General features: G+C 36.1%; 1 protein-coding gene and 1 long non-coding RNA gene across 2 annotated transcripts in view; both read right to left on the bottom strand.

Annotated features, from left to right (window-relative positions):
* Positions 1–7,927: 7,927 nt before the first annotated feature.
* Positions 7,928–9,020, bottom strand: LOC113143613 (uncharacterized). The gene is made up of 2 exons (XR_003297049.1): positions 8,923–9,020; positions 7,928–8,773 (listed from the first exon to the last, which is right to left on the bottom strand). It is a non-coding gene; the product is annotated as an uncharacterized LOC113143613 (long non-coding RNA).
* Positions 9,021–14,199: 5,179 nt separating this feature from the next.
* Positions 14,200–14,692, bottom strand: part of msna (moesin a) — a 13,887-nt gene continuing 13,394 nt past the window's right edge. Inside the window, exon 13 of the mRNA XM_026329394.2 lies at positions 14,200–14,692. This exon is cut by the window's right edge and continues 642 nt beyond it. The gene's annotated coding sequence lies outside the window, so the exon portion shown is untranslated.

Below are 14,692 nucleotides of genomic sequence, written 5' to 3'. Positions count from 1 at the left end.
CTAAGATTACACTGCAGTTCTCTCTTTGACATGATATTTTCACATTGTTGGGACTGACATGAAATTTGAATTGACTTTGAGTCAAATCTGGCTCCAGTTTTTGTATTAGCTGGAATATCTTTATATCAAAAGTTAAAGTTAAGTACAGCCAGAAATATTGTGTTAATAGAGGTCAGTTTCTTTGTCAAAGGGGCCAATCTAACAATACAGTTACTTTAGTTGTACTACGTTAGTTGTACTTCTGCAGCCCTCGCTCTCCTCATTCATTGGCAGGAGCAGAAAAAGACACGGTTTATTTATTAGATATGGTTGTCATTGGGCAGCTATGTAAACAACAGTGTACATCAGTGTAGCATAATAGTTACCCCCATATGGGGAGAAGGGGGGTGTGGGGTTTGTAACAATAATTAGATTTGCTTATGAATCTGTAATGCAATTAGTTTTAACTCCTTAACTGCAAACCATTTACATTTCAACTGTAAAATACAAAATAGCAGATTTTTGGATGTTTTCTACCATTTCAGGAATCAGTCAGTAATTGTAATTTAATGTCCATAAGGTGTGGAAAGTAATTGGCATTACCTCAGAATATCGATGTGCGGCTGACAACATATAACAAACCTTAAGCAGATTACATATTGTGCCTTTAAATATTTATACTGTAATAATCTGGCTACAGTAGCATGGTAGCGGCTCTGTGAGGCAAGGCTGCACTTTGGTGTAGGAGTATTTGACCTAAAACAAAAAGTAAAGTTTAGACTGGCAATATCTTGTCCTAAACAGAAGTAGTGGACCCTGTTTGCAGAATTAGCCGTGAAATGAAGTTATTTGTACAGCAGTGAATGGGACAAAACATGTTAATGTGATTATGGTCCTTTGAGTCACTAAGTCAAACTGTGAAGTCATTGTGGCGAAGTAAAGGAACAGAGCCAAAAACTAATGGTCACATGTTAACGTCATAATAAAAGTTGTAGAAAATTATTCTGTTGTTAGAAATGATGGCAAATACCTAACTACAGTTTTTTTTTTCAAAACTATGGATTTCCATCAGTTTTCATTAAAGAAAAATATACTTTAATGAAAAAACGAAATGTTAATCTGGTGCAGGCGTTGCACAGCATGGTACAAAAAGAAGTTTAAAACTGTGCCTAAAAGGTTTGTTTGTAGCAGACAACTCAGAAAGTCTAACGCCGAACTTCTTTCCAAGTTTTCTGTTTTTGATAAACATAAAAACTTCACTCTTGCCAAACTCATAACCTTAGATATAAACTTCATACTCAGTTGATGTGCAAAAGTCTTACTTTCTTTCTTGTCAATTAAGCATTATGGTGTTACCCCGATGCTGATTTATATGGCCAGCTATGTGGTCCACAATTTTATGATTTATAAACTAAAAACAGACATTTGTAGAGTCAACACATGAGAACGTGACATCGTTAACACAGATGAGCTTGAATTAAATCTCACATTTTACTTGTTACTGCTGCAAAACCCTATCAGAACTAGAGTATTTCCTTTATAAATGCAAATACGCATTCATTTTGCAGAATGAATGCGATGTATTATTTTTTGTTTTACTCATTTTTACATTATGTTCTACCTAAGAAGAGGGAGTTGTGGGAAAATCCCAAAAATGCTAATTCTGTAGCATTTGTGAAATTCATTTTTAACATAGCAGACCCTCTCTCTTATTTATACCTTTCAGCCATATCTTACCCATCAAAATGATCCTCTCAAATAAAACTCTCTTCCTCAATCAAGTATCATTGAATGAGATACGACTGAACATATTAATGATGTTCAGTCTGTCACTGAAAAGCAATTATCTGAGCTCAGTGATGTTTCTGTTTGAATAACTTTTTTAGTAGCGGGCAAGGAACAAGTAATCCCCCTTTAATGTTTCTACCTCAATTAACAATCTCTTCCACAAGGATGCTTGGCTCCTCCAAGCACAAGTCAGAGTGACACTGAAAGTGCAACATCCACACTGAACGGGGTCACGCTGCAACACTGAGTAGAAAAGGCAGTGCTTAGGTAGTTTGCTTTTCTGCAACATCAACTTATATGGTCTGTTATTTGTGTTTCATTTAATCACTACTGAAATAAGCTGATGGAGAGCGCCAAAAAAAAAGAGAAAAGAAAAGAAAAGAAAATTCCCCAGTACATTTAACAAACAGCACAGAAAGCAGGAGGTTATTATTAATCAGGGTGTTGTCCTTTTTGTTTAATACAGCCACATTTCAGACTTACTTAGCAACACAATTTATTGCAGTTTTGCTCCTTAGACATTTCTGAGAGTCACATATGACTGAAAGGAGAGTAACAATAAAATCATGATGTCACTGTTGAATCAGTACTTCCCCGATTTGGCATAGTTCTTTTTTCTTATTGTCATCAAATTCTATGAAATGACTAAAAACAACAACAAATTAATCCTATTAACAAATATTATCTGTGTAACCAAATCAGTATGGTTCAACCACGCCATGTCACAATGGAAAGTTCAGGAATAACTACTATTATTATGTATTCATACTGACAGGGACATGGGCCCAACTAAAAACTGCTCAAACTATTTGTAGTCAGCTAACTAACAAAGTGATGAATCTCAGTTGTGAAGTGATTTATTTATTTTTTTACCCATGTGCTGCTGACTGACAGGGACTTAGTGAGAGCTTTAGAATGGAGGAAAATGTAACGTCGCTCACCTTGATGACATTTATTTATAGCCAGTGAGTACTTTCCTGATGTGATACTTGGCCATGCATTTTAAAATATAGATACCACTATATTCTATATTCTCCTGTTTGCAGTGGTACAAGAAACGGAACCTGTTCTGTTCTTGGAAGAGGGCTACCACAATGGGACTATTCTTGAAAGTTTGTCAAAAAGGCGTTTGACATCAGTAGTCAAGGCAAACTATCTAGGGCTTCTCATTATACAAAGAAGTATTTGAATGAACCAACAATGTAGACGGCTTTGTTTTGTTTAGCCAGCAGTGACATCCACTTTATGAGTATTTGTAAAGTAGGACAGAGACAACCCTCAGGATGTTCCATGGTAGAAGATACAACTGCAACTGATACTTATGTGATTTTGGACTAAGCTGAAAATGACCTAATTTGTCATTTTGGCATCAGGACCTGCAAACATTGGCAGATACTAAGAACAGTCTAACTTGTTTTATTGTGTTTTATATCCTCCCTATAATTGTGTCTACTGCCAAGCAGCCTTAGTAGGACTGATATGTCAAGTTTTGAGAAATGGAAGAGACATGGATCCTGCTCGTTATAATGACAGCTCGATGAGTAATGTGTAAAACTGAATCAACAACTCCTGTGGCAGGTTCAGCGGCATGGTGTACGGAGGTGGTATCATTATACTGGAAGACTGGAAGGGGTAGAATGGTTTTTTTAAAACTGGTTTTGTCGCCTAAACAAACAACATTATCTATGTGGCACAATTTATTCTTGATATAACAAATTGAGCAGTTAGAGAAACAGGCTTCCCAAAAATCCAATATATCTTAAATATACAACATATACAGCTCTTTTACGGCTTATACATCAAACAAGTCAAAGGTTTTTTGGAAGATTGCTCTGTCTGAGACTGCGACTGGCTAAACCCAAAACAAAATGTGCTGGTGATGTACCTGTGCAGTGCATCGCCATTACCTTACTTTTCTCTTGACTAGGGAAACTACAGGGTCTAGTTAAAAGAAAGCTGCAAAGAGAAAAGTTCCCGTTTTCACAGAATTCATACTGTCCACTAACAATTTCTACTGCTCAAAAATCATTGTTTTTCAGATGTTTACTCTAAAAAGCTGAAGGAGTCTGAGCCATGTTCTATGAGAATATCTTTTTTTTGATGGTATGAAAGTAGCAAGTAATAGCAGCTGATGTTTTGCTTTTTTTTTATGTCATTATGTGTCACTGATACTGATGGTGCAGAGTGTTGCATGGGTCAGATTTTGCAAACCCACAGACGCAATCCAGGGTAGTGGACCTTATTACCCACAATTATCTCTGGACCCCACCCACTAATGTAAGTCCCACGACATGACCTATACCCATTAACTTTAGCTGCAGAGTCACTCACTTTAAAACTCTGAGGTTACCTGTGCTTTGTGTGGTGTGCCGAAACACTCTCTTGGCGTTGATGTAAAGACAACTGATTTTGCAGAAAGCATCTGTTATACATTCAGAGTGACTCCCCATTGCTATCAGTCAGTTTTGTGTATTTTGGTAACTAGCAGTTCCGACTTGGTAATGAACCAAGTTTTGAGAGGCTGCATCAGACATTCGCAATAAAATAAAAACAAAAAAACAAGTCATGGCAGCTAGAGAGGGTTTATGAAATAGGCTAGTTCAGATGTTTTTGAAACTGTAGCTTGTTTCCATTTCTTTTCTGGCTGGGTTTATTGTGAAAAGCATTTGTTCATTGGATTCTTGTGGATAGTTTTATTGTTGGCAGGGTCATCGATCACCACTAGTACCAGTGAATCACCAGCAGGGTTCAGTATTGCTATGTGAAGGAAATACTGTGCCATAGGGGTAGTAGGCTAACAACACAGGTGATTGTAATTTTAAATAATTTAAAAATCGTGCAGGTGTCCTGTTAACATAATTTGTTCTGCTGTGCCACACTGTTCTCTTTACTTTGTGGGCTTTATCAGCAAACATATCAAGCACGCTAAGCTAGAAGGTTATCAGCTTTTAGGAGGCCTGCAGCTGTCGTAGTCTGGCACGGCACTGGGCTGTTGACAATGAGTTGATGAGACGAAGGAGCTGTGAGAAATATGGTGTTACAAAAAAATCTATAGTGCTATGCTTTTTGGATTTAAACATAAGAGAAAAATATTACATGTTTAGCAGCAGTTTTATCCTTGAAGTCAGAGTTTTGCAAAACAGCAGATGATTTCACATAGAAGGATTAAAACCTTTTTTTCATGCTGGTTTATTGTCACAGTATGACAAGGTAGTTTCATATATTCCACTCTGTGAGGACATTTGATTCCACGCCACATATATCAGTTTAGGATTACGCACTTCAGTGCAGTTTTTTTTTACGATACCCTCCTTTAAAGCTCAATGTGTAACATTTAGAGCGATCTATTAACAGAAATAGTATATAGTATTCATATATATGTAACATCCTCTTTTTTTTCATCTTAGAATGAGCATTTTAGATCAACATGGGTAGGCATCTCCTTCCATGAAGGCAGCCATCATATTTCGACATAGCCCAGAAGAGACAAACCAAACACTGGCTCTAGAGTGGGAATTGTGTTTTGTTTTATGGTGACAGCCACCATACAATTCCTCATGACTGGAAAAGGGGGCTGGGGTGAGGTGGAAATTTGTGTGAGGGATGCGTTTTACTTAGTCAGTGGGTCTTTCACCTTTGCACCTATAAGGCTCCTACATTATCCCCTCATTAATAAAGTCTCCCTTCACAGTATTATCATTTCTTTGGTGTGAATAATTATACAAAGTTAGGGCCTTATTTTCTGATACATACAAATGTTTCTCTGTGATTAGATATATTATGGATTTTATTTTAGCGAGGATGACACAGAATCTGACAAACTCAATAATCCCAGTATTACTTTCATGTGAAAACATTTAGACGAATGTACCTGAAATGAGTGATAAAGGTGGTCATGACATAGACATCACAGCACCACCTTGACTTTTTCTTCTTTTGGACAAACAGACTAAAATCCCATCAAGAACACATCCAAACAAAAGTCGTTAATTCTCTTTGTGTGGTGACATAAATGATGTTACTTCACATGGTTGAGAGGGTTTGAAAATAAATGGCAGCTGGTGTGGACCTCGTCACACTCTTAACCTCCATCCCACTGTCAGACTGCAGACCTTACCTGTGCATGTACATAATACTGAATCATGTTTTGGCTTAGAGTTTGTTTGTTTTGTAGTTTAATACAGTTCACAAAAAAGTGCGTTACTTCATTACGTTATCGATCATTAGCGCCCAGCTTGAATACTCTAAAATTGAATACTCTAAAACTGCATACACTCAAGGCTTTAAGATAAATTAAGGCATTAAAATAATATAAAGATGAAAAGAAATGAATCAAGAGGCAAAGTCCACAGTTAAAGCTGTGCTGCCATAAAAGTCTTGTTGGGCTTGTTTTGCTGAAATGGGTCTTAGCTACAGACCAGACCAGACGTTGTTGCATTTTATTGTCATGTACTGTGCACAACAGCATCTACATATTTTTCTCAGTTCTTTAAAAGTTTTGCTGGCAGAAAGAGAAGTTCTTATTTTTGCTGCAGCTCTGTGGACAAATGACTTTAAAGACTCACTTGTTATGAGATGCTTTTGTATCAGAGTTTATACTTTTTGTGTTTTGGTATTTTACTTTGTCTGCATTTCATGACTGCTGCTCTTGCTTTCATTTGATTCTTATCTTCATTATGGGCCACTTTGTGGCTTCTGATCTTGATAAGTGCTGAATAAATAAACAGTATTTGTCTGCTAAGTGTTTAAAAATATGTTTTACAATGGCCTTATATCAAGCATTTATCGGATTATTGTAGATAATGTTTCAGAACATGTTTTAGACTGATTAGGTAAACGATTTTATTTGTGTAAGCATAATTTTCATTATCATCTCATTAACATAAAACTAACCAAAGAATAAAGCTCTGCCACCACTTGCTGGGCAAAGTGAATTACAGCAACAAATGCCTCACAGAACACAGCAGTGAAGAAAAGAAATGAAAACAAACAGACGCACAGTTTATAAGCTATTTAAAGCTATTTCAGCTATTTAAAGCTAAAATGAGTGACCGACAATAACTGTATGTCTCACTTTTCTATAATTTTCATTGATGTCAGCAAGATGCGATTTTAACTACATTTTGAAAATGAGGGTCCAGTAACACAAGTGCATAAGGTCACATACAGTTTAACTTACTGGAGACCCTCTGCTCTCGTTCAGTGAAATTTAATTTTAATTTAAAAATTGCATCACCACACTTTCAGCCTGGCTCGCCCATCAGTGTGAAGAAGGCTCACCTATCATTCAAGATGTTTAATGGAGAGCTGATCTTATAAACACATAGAGGATCCCTTTACAGGCTCAGTTATTCAGATGTTTTGAATCTTGTTCCAGACCATTGTTAATTTAAGGATATATCCAGTAACCTTGGAAGCTAGACGACTCAGTTTCAGAGTAGAGAACAATTTGACATTTGGACAACCTTCAAAAATGTTATCTGGAAATCAGTGAGGGCAGCATGACACAGTTGCTGCAGTGCTTACCAATGCAATTAAAGAAATCCAAACGGACAGGATGCAGCTCAATAATGAAACTGTATGTGGAAGTGCCAGTGAAACAAGCTCTGGACATGCAGTCAAGACATGAGGCTGAACATTATCATGTTGCTCATATTGAACAGGTTCAGCACACATTCTAATTTGAACAGGGTGCTCATCTTTGATGCAGATGCAAACCACAGGAGCAGTGTAATAAAAAAAAAATTTAAAAAATCAATTTCATTTTTGGCGCCAAGTCCATGTGCACGATTCACACCATGTGCTACCAGCTTCCCCATGCAATTATGCACAGTAGTAGACACTGATAGAGGCAGTGCTGTAGGTGTGCATGCTGCCCACTAATTGTAATACAATTTAAGACTTTTAAAAACCTTTATGACAGGAAACCTCATCTGGTGCAACGTTGGTGCTGACCTAGAAGTTAACAAGAACAGAATAGTTAGTGAGTGATTGTGGCCATTCATATATAGGAAATGCAGCTTGTCCACACAGGAACAGGAAATGTAAGGCACCCTGATAAGCATTGTCTTTGAGAAGTCAGTTGGATGATAAGCTTCTGTCTGCAGCACTTCACATGCTTCACAAAGTGAATATAACACATGAGAGGTCACACATCAGCTTGTAGAAACTGTACTTAATTCATTTTTATTATACATGCATTTATCACAGGGAATCCCTACATGATTCAGAAGACACATCAGGACACTTGAGGCTGCAGGATCACTGTTTGTTTTACTACCCCCTGCATCCTGGCCAAGCTGAAGTGTGATTCTCACTTTTGAAACTGACAGGACATGGCCCTACACTTTGGTAGAGAGAGTGCATTTTCACTAAAGTTGAACAAAAGAATTTAACAAAATCTTAAATGAAACTTATTCCTGAACAGTTTCCAGATATGCTGATAGCCTTCTGGATGGGTAATATCCCTTTAGACTTGTTTGAAACAGAAACTGAAAATACATAAATATTTTTTTATGGATTTGCTGTTACACACAACAATGCAAAATGTTTTTTTTATTTTTGTGCATTTACATCTTAGACATATTTTGACACTCAAAGCTTATATTTAGGTTGTTGGTATGGGTTTTGAATAATATTTTTAGATAATCTTGTCTATTAAAAAAAAAAAACAGTTTTTTCTCAAGTGACAGCTGTAAAGATGATACAATAACAAACCACCTGTCAGTCCCCATCACTAAACTTTCACCTCTGTAAACATTGTTCCTTGTCTATGTCGTTGAAAGTCACCGGAAAATCAGTTTAATCCACCAGTTGATGCAATAGCTCATCGTGTGGAGCTGGCTGGTCAGTGTGTAGAGTAACTCAAGATGACCTCAATTTGTAGACAAGTGACACCTCACTTGGGGTATTTGACAAACTGACACTCGCTGATACAGAGTGTCCAACTCAGCTTGTCAAATACACTAAGTGGGGGGCCTGATCTCTGGCAAAGTCAAAGATGGCTCTGCAGAATAAATCAACAGGTCACCTGCGGCACTCAATCATACAAAACACCTAATACAGAAATATACCATGAATATATATATCTTTCACGTTAAGATGGTATTTTTTTCTACACTAAGCATTTCAAAAATTAGATTGCCAATCTGTTACCTGTTGTTGCTAATGCAGATGAGTTCGAGTGCACCGCTCTTCTTTCCTCTAGCAAGAGTTCACAATGATGACACTGTGCACAAGACAGTTCGTTTGACCATTGAGCTTCATCGCTGCAAAGAGGAAGTCAAAACAAGGAAGATAACTGCAAAGCTAGCTCTCAGGAAATATGTGGAAATAAAGTGTCAACATGTCATGGTTGTGAAATGCTGGTGAAGCCTTTCGTGGCTCACGGCTTTTGAGATAATGGTTTTGCTGAGACATATTTGTCAATTTAGTTCACCTTTTGTGACATTCATGTGTTCTTACAGTTTTGTTCAGAATATGCTTATAGAACTGTAAGTTCATACTATTGAAAATTAAGGAAGTGGTGAGCGCCCATGTGAGATTTAATCATTTTACACTTACAGCAGTCGTGCAGAGTGTAGATGGTGCAATTTTAAGCATGAGCTGAAGAATAACGGCATGGTCTGTTTGATCATTCTATATCAGGCTACTGACAATAATGTCCGCAGTCACTTTTCCTGCTCCTGCTGTTACGCATCACAGGGTTTGGTCTACACTTGTGATTGGTGGTCTGTCGGTCAGCCAAGGAAAGAACAGGACTACCGCATGTTCTTCCTGTGGTGTTGGACATTACTTTGGCACACGGCACCCAACAACTTACTATCAGCCTACATAACCAGCCCACCCAGTACTCAGCCCCTTCATTGATTTCATAATGTCTAGACTCAACAAGGCAGACAATGCAAACGTTACTTTTTATTGGCATAGGATTAAAGAATACTCTGAGAGAATACTTTGGGTTTTTTTTTTTTTTAATTTTTTGCAGCAACCAGAATGTGTTAACCCATACACAATGCATTGTAACTTCCCCATCTGTCTCTGAACCAATGCACAATGAATCAGTCACTTGACTTCCCTCTGCAGCTACAACTGTACTGTATGCTTAACTTCCTTAATTTACAAACTGACTGAACACTGAATCTTCTCAGTGTTCAGTCAGCATATTAACCTGTCAGACTTTAGTCTCCATAATATTATATAATGCACAAGCTCCTATGATGCTCCTTCACCCTTGAAACAGCTCTACACTGTGTGAACTGTGTTCATTAAAACAGTCACATTATGTTACTCACTAAATATGCAAACCCATGGAAACTGAATTCAATGTTCCTGAATGTATATAGTATAAATTATCTGTCCATTTTAAGAGAATATCAGCTAGTGCCATGCTTTAGCCCTACTTCTTTGATTTTAATATATAGTTTTTTAAAATATGTGCTAAAGTGGCAAATTAAATATGCAGCTGTATATCTAATATAGTTAGGTTATACTAGAAACTCAACCGTCCATGCCTACGAGGGGTGGCACATCAGAAACCTTCTAATGAGTTATTTAAAGGTTTCGTTAGACGTGCTGAATCAACTAATTCCAGCAGCTTTAAAACTAATTCATTCATTAAGATGTTTGAAAGACACTGATGAACAAACTGTTTCTACACAGAGACCATGACTTGAAGGGACAATGTTTCCAGATTTCCCCAATGCACCACACTGCTGTGTTTCACTTTATTAAACATTGTTTTATTACTGAATACTTTGTTTATTTTTTAAACTTGAATTTGCTACAGTTTATACTTTGGTCTTTGTTCCTTCCTAGACGGTACCAGCTCTGAGAGCAGGGGTGACTGGGCATTTGACCCACAACCGTTTAAAGTGTGAATTGTTGACTTTCTGATATTGAATTAATATACTGTTTGTACTGTCCTCAGACTTAACATCACACATTGAAATAAAAAAAAAAAAATCTATATTTGGCGACCTGTGGCCTGTACGTCTTATAAATTAGTGTTAGCCCATTTAAGTCTGACTGCCTCGCCGCTGCCCAGTGAGTGAGTAGCTTATACAGTGCACATCCTCTGTACATGTATGTACACGGCACTGGAGCATCAGTAAGTACATTTACTCAAATACAGTACTTAACAACAAGGTTACCGTTACATCTACGTTACTTTATTGCAGTATTTGTATTGTGAAACTACTTACTTCTACTTACTTCTACTTCACTACAAATCTGTCTGACAGCTGTAGCGTTAGTCATTGGTTCCTTTTCAGATTTTCATACCACTGCTGTCAGTGAAAACATCTTGTAGATGCACTGCTGTAGTAAGTTTTCCACAGTTTGATTACTTCAAATTGGTCCAGTATTAGACAACTAGTAAAGTTCAACATACACATTAATCCAGCGTATTAATCCAGAAACATAATTAGCACTTGTACTTTAGATACTAGATATTAGATATATATAGTAGTTTTTAAGTAGGATTCGAATGCAGGATTTCTTCTTGTAATTACTTGTTTTCAAGTAAAGGATTTGGATAATTCTCCCACCGCATGTGTGCAATGTGATCATACATCTTTATCTTCTGTAAACAGTAACATATGAAAATGATATGTTTTTACCATGTTTCATAGTAGCCTGGGAGTGAAACTGGTAGGAGAAGCAAAGAAACAGGGATGTAATAGAAAAAGAAAAGCAGATCTTGAAAGGGCAGGTGAAGGAATGACTTTTTAATTTCCAAATATTATTAAGACCATGGAGCAATGTCATTAGACAAAACTGTAATTTGGTCACAGAACAAGATATTTGGATATGTGAGAATAATGTAATATATAGCAAAGAACTTGAAAGAGATGTAATTACAGTTCTTAGATGAAGAATGAAGCAAGCAAAGCAATTTCCAGCTATTCTGAGTGAACCGTGTAATTGTGAGTCGTAGTTTAGAGTGTGTACTATTTCAACACCCTTTTCAGGCCACTAATACCACACATATAGGGGAAGTTGGCAATGAACGACACTACCTCCCTCTGAGGTTGAGAAAGAGATGGTTGATTTTCATCAAGTGCTTTAACAAGAATTAACTGAATTTCCTGTTGCAGAGCTGAAAATTCTGACAACTGCCTTATTTGGAAAAATTTACATATATATTCAGGTACTGCAAGCAGAAGAGGGAATTAGTAATGCTACTGCTGATAAGATGCTATGAAATGTTCAGAGATGCTCAACTCAGGTGACAGGAGCTTGTGGCTGTGGAAATGTGCATTTTTTTAAATAGGAGTGACAGATGCCGTCTGCACTTTGTGCCTGCATTCATGGGTTTAAATTGCAAATCAAATACAGACTTTTACATCTGCCACCTGTCAGTCACTGGTCCTATTAAATATTTGTGTTTGAGTCTTAAGCTGAATGCTCTACGTACGATTTCAAAATGTAACAAATATGCAAGTTGTTTTTCAACAGGGGAAAAAAACAACTCTGGCACATATTTCTGTGTAGACTGTTTACCATTTTAAAATGTTTGCAGAAAACTAAGTTTCAGAACTACTTCCAAAGCAGTAAGGGTCCTAGTGGCTTTGGATGTCCTATATAACTATATGTAGTTATCTAGTGAATGAGATTCAGACTGTTTTAAAACTCTGTTCTGAGTTTACATTGAGAAAAATTATCCTCAAAGTCATGTTGACTTTTCTATTTCTGACAATCTAACTATCCTTGACTAAATGTTCACTGATGTAAATGAACTGAATCACTTTTAGATAATGAACATCATCCACATAAGACTGAGGGTAAACTGCCCCCTTGTGGCTCAATGCAAAACTGCAATTAGATATAACAGCAGATATACAACAGATATACAACAGCAGGATGTGACACATCTAATGAGTATGATTTGGTCATACAGTATAAAGTTAATGTATAAACCTTCACAAACTGAATGTTAAATACATTTAAACAAACATGGAGCATAAAGTTACACCAAACATCAGCTTAACTGGTTTCATACTTAAGTTACCTGCTGTGACAGAAACAGTGGTGTTAGTAGTAATGGCAGTAATTTGCAGGCAAACAGTTTAAACATTTTAATTTGACATTTATTCATGGTGAAAGGAAGACTTTAAGCAGCAAAATCTGATGAATCACTTGGAAAAGGCACTGTCTGTCAATTTACATTATTACATTTTTAACAATATTTTCAATTTGCAATAATTATGTTTAAATCCTTGTCTGTTTAAGACAAAATGCTGAGAGGCATCTTTTAATATATTTTGTTTTTCATACATGATGAGTTCAAATTATGCTCTGATCCTAAAAGAAGGCTATCAATATATGGTGCCTCATGTAGAACACACAGTAAGTGTGAACACCCAGTATATTAACGTTATTGTCAAAGGCATGGGACATTATCCAAAATAACAACAACTGCATATTTTATATTTCATGGCAGATACACAAAGTATTCGCAGTAATGGGCAAAACGACTGTATATCAAAATGCTTAGTACAAAAGCACAATATTCATTCAAGAACAGGCATCAAAATAAAATAAGAAATCTTTCTCACTAAAATACATTTACTTTGAGCTTGCAAAATTGTGTAAATACATTTTTCAAACACTATTTTTTTAAATCTGTGAACAAGCAAAACGCTTTGCATGTATAAATATCAAAATATAATTTTTTTAATGGAAGCTTATTTTTTAATCACCATGTTTATTGTATATTGCCAAAGCACACCATGAACAGAAATTCCTGTAGCATCTGACCTGTCATTGGTCCTATCACATGCTTCGAGGTGTTGCTTGTTTCATCAGCTTCCTCACGTAGCACTGAGCTGTTCAGTTAGTTAACAAAAACTATTTTCATGTGTTTCATTTTGAACAAAAACTGTAATCTTTGACAAATACTTCTAGGAATTTATAATACAAACATATTTTCAGTGATGTCCTTTTATACCTCAGATATTTTTACCACATCTGAAAAATTCCAATTACAAAATACACAAATGTAATTAAATACACAGATTATATCAAAAATGCATACCTTGGAAGTACAGCCCATGTAGGACAGTATGTATGTTTTTGACTCATTTCCTAAGGTACGCAGTTATTTTCCAGTGCATGTTTTATCTTGTGTATCTTATTCTATGAAGATTTTGTAGAAAAAAAGTTCTGTTTTGTGATGCTAACAAATGACCGAGCAGATTAAGCTACAACCTTTTACTTTAGTGGCATTTGATCAGCCAAAAAGCCAGCCGGACATGTAACAGTTAACAATGTAATTATTTTTGCTGTACTGGTTTTATCAATGCAAAATGGTGTATTTTTGGTTTTTAAACAATATCCTTAATGATGATAGAGTGAAAAAAATGAAAAGCAGAAGGATAAAACTAATATAAACTTCTTACAAGTTAATTAACTTCAAATGTCAATGTGAAATTTTTAACTGAATTTTAAATTTATGACTGATTTACAATCATATTTTAAAAGGTGGCAGTTGAAAGTTTGGTGCTTGAGAGAGAGCTAAATTGTAGATAAGACATTTAAACTTTATATTAGAATATTGTTTCAAAATGTGTACATGGCAAACAGGATGTGAACTTATCTCTTGGCCATCTGCTTGCACTATAAGAACTACATTTACACAAGCATTATAATGGCAAACTGACTTGAAGGTATTCAGAAATGTAAAAACAGACAAAGATTCTAAATCAAATTGATCTTTAATGTCAGATTGAATGAGTGGATTGTAAAACTGTATGCTGTGTAACAGTTGGCAGATTCTGTGTACAGTCAAATGAAAAGTAAAAAAAAAAGAGAATGTAAATTTACACAAAAACAATACTGCTCCATTTATGCTGCACCCCGACATTTCAGTCATATGTATTTGCTTATGCAGATTATAGTGCATTTGGTTTTAAAACTACAGGCA

This window comes from Mastacembelus armatus, chromosome 14, assembly GCF_900324485.2.
Source record: "Mastacembelus armatus chromosome 14, fMasArm1.2, whole genome shotgun sequence".
NCBI lineage: Eukaryota > Metazoa > Chordata > Actinopteri > Synbranchiformes > Mastacembelidae > Mastacembelus > Mastacembelus armatus.
Note: the sequence above shows the minus strand (reverse complement) of the source record. Positions and strands in the feature narration are given on the sequence as shown.